This window comes from Engraulis encrasicolus, unplaced genomic scaffold, assembly GCF_034702125.1.
Source record: "Engraulis encrasicolus isolate BLACKSEA-1 unplaced genomic scaffold, IST_EnEncr_1.0 scaffold_279_np1212, whole genome shotgun sequence".
Taxonomy (NCBI): Eukaryota; Metazoa; Chordata; class Actinopteri; order Clupeiformes; family Engraulidae; genus Engraulis; species Engraulis encrasicolus.
Window position 1 is genome coordinate 23,602 of NW_026945565.1, and position 2,322 is coordinate 25,923.

Below are 2,322 nucleotides of genomic sequence, written 5' to 3' on the forward strand. Positions count from 1 at the left end.
ACTTCAGCGGTGAGCACTCCGAGAAACCATCCCCAGTCAATCGAGCCTCACGTTGATCTCTCACAACGCACTTGCTCAATTATGTTGAATTAATTGTTCCGTTGATGTGGAAATAACACTAAGAAGCTAGTTTATATGGACTTAATTGCTTTGTGATTGAAGAATAACGTACTGATTTTCCACAGGGGGAAACGTGACAAAGGGAAGGCCTTCAGGTATTTTTTGGCAAGCTAGGAGAACGCATCTGACAGACAAAAAGGTTTCATCAAAGACACACAGACAGGTAAGCTAGTTCTATCATCTGTGGAAAGATGTCTTGGTTGTACTTTATCATAGCCAAATGTTGTGTTTGAGTTAAGGACTGTTCCCCACCCCATCTGAGTTATTGAGGGGGTCTGTGTTAACAATATCCAGCAGTCTATTAGGCCTACAATCTGTTGTCACAAGTTAACACACTGATTGTAATAGGTAGTGTGAATGTTAATGAGGATCATGTCTGTGTGCTTGATCTTAACAATATGCAACTGTACCAGTTCACCAGCGAAAATATAGGCTACTGTTTGTCTGCCAGCTACATTCTTTTTTTTTCTTTTGTGCAAGCTCCTGAAGTAAAGGACCTACACAGGACCTTCATATCAAGGACATTGACTGTGTGGATCTCGAGGTGCAGTTACCCAAAAGTTGCTACCCACGGAATACCAGGTTTTGAGGGATCCTGCCAGAGCAGAGAATCAACAGTAAGTCATATCTTAACTTCACACAAATACACATACAAGGGTGTGCCCAACACACATGTACTTTATAATATATTATTTTCTAAGTAATGAGACAAATTGAGGAATACATATTGGCCTGGTTCAGTCAAGTGGAGTTGTTGTCTAGAAAAACACAAAATGGCTGGTAGCTCAAACAAGTCGCAGTATCTTCTTAAAGTATATTTGTTGGGTGCTCTTGGATGAAGGGGATCAGTTCAATTCAAAAAGGGAAAAAATCCAGGCAACTCCAGGTGGAAAAAGAGGAAGTCCATTAAAAAGCCTTTATTGTAATAGGGCTAAAACATGATTAAAAAAGCCAACATGTTTCGACTGCACTGGTCTTCATCAGGGCTTTGTTCATGACAAAGCCCTGATGAAGGCCAGTGCGGTCGAAACATGTTGGTTTCAAGCTACAGGTGTTTGCAAGGCAATTTATTATTTGTCGAAATAAAGGCAAATTTCATACATGTGTGTGATCATTCATCTTGCCACCTGTATTATTTTGTAGTAGGAAGGCAGAAGTCTTGTGGCAGTGTGATGCTACAGTAATGCTTACAGTAATTTAAAGAGTATAGTTTACCTTCCTTAAAGCAATGTTGGGATATATGCCTTGCTCAAGGGCACTTTAGGCATGGATGGAGGTGTATGCAGTGGTCAGAGATTTGAGTCAGCAACCCTAGTCTGATCTTAAGACCACCTCACTAATCATTATGCCACACTGCCCACCATGTTAACAAACTACAATATCAAGCCCCCCTTTGCCGGTATTCATGACTCATGAATTTTTCTGTTTGATTTGTTGTTATTGACAGGATACATTGAAGAGGAGACTCCGACATGACCGCCGGCATCTTGTGTTATTCACCCCCACCACTTGTAATACTGAATGCCTGAATTGTTGTTTGTTGCTCATTCTTTGTCAACAGATATGGTCTTCGACATGTTACCCTTAGGTGTGGAAACAGATTGTGACAGTCCAGCAAAATGAGCCAGACAGATAGTAACACTGAAAAAGGACAACATTGTTCCCATGGCCTCCCACTGCAGAAGACTACAGACGTTCAGTAAAGCACAAGCAGCTGTTCCTCTTGTACTTAATAATTTAGTCAGCTGGATTCTAGGTGCTGTGGTGACTTTTTTATTAACCCATATTGCTAATTAAGATTATTAGCTGGGCCAATAAAATTGCCATAACCCAATATAATTAATAAGACTTAATCTGGGCTATAATGCCTGTTCACAATGGAATAAACATCTTCTGCTATCTGACTCGTATATGTTTACCATTCACCAATCAATACCCAAGTATTAATATTATCGTTATTACCATTACATACTTAGTTATTATTTAGTGAATTGGGCCCAAACAGCCATAAGCATACATTACCCATCTTTGTGCAGGAGAACAGTGAAGAGAAACCAGAAGCCAGGAAATCACAGGAGAAGACGAATGCCATTGCCATCAAGATTACCAATTTATTGTACATTGCAAGTGAGAAGAGCAATTCAGTTAACCCTTAGAATACCATAATGTAGCATAGTGCCTTTAGCATCAGGGCTTTAGCGC

At 40.1% G+C, this 2,322-nt stretch overlaps 1 long non-coding RNA gene across 1 annotated transcript; it reads left to right on the forward strand.

The window, feature by feature from the left end:
* The first annotated feature begins 241 nt into the window (after positions 1 to 241).
* On the forward strand, positions 242 to 1,819 carry LOC134442989 (uncharacterized). The gene is made up of 3 exons (XR_010033533.1): positions 242 to 283; positions 601 to 737; positions 1,568 to 1,819. It is a non-coding gene; the product is annotated as an uncharacterized LOC134442989 (long non-coding RNA).
* The last annotated feature ends 503 nt before the right edge of the window (positions 1,820 to 2,322 follow it).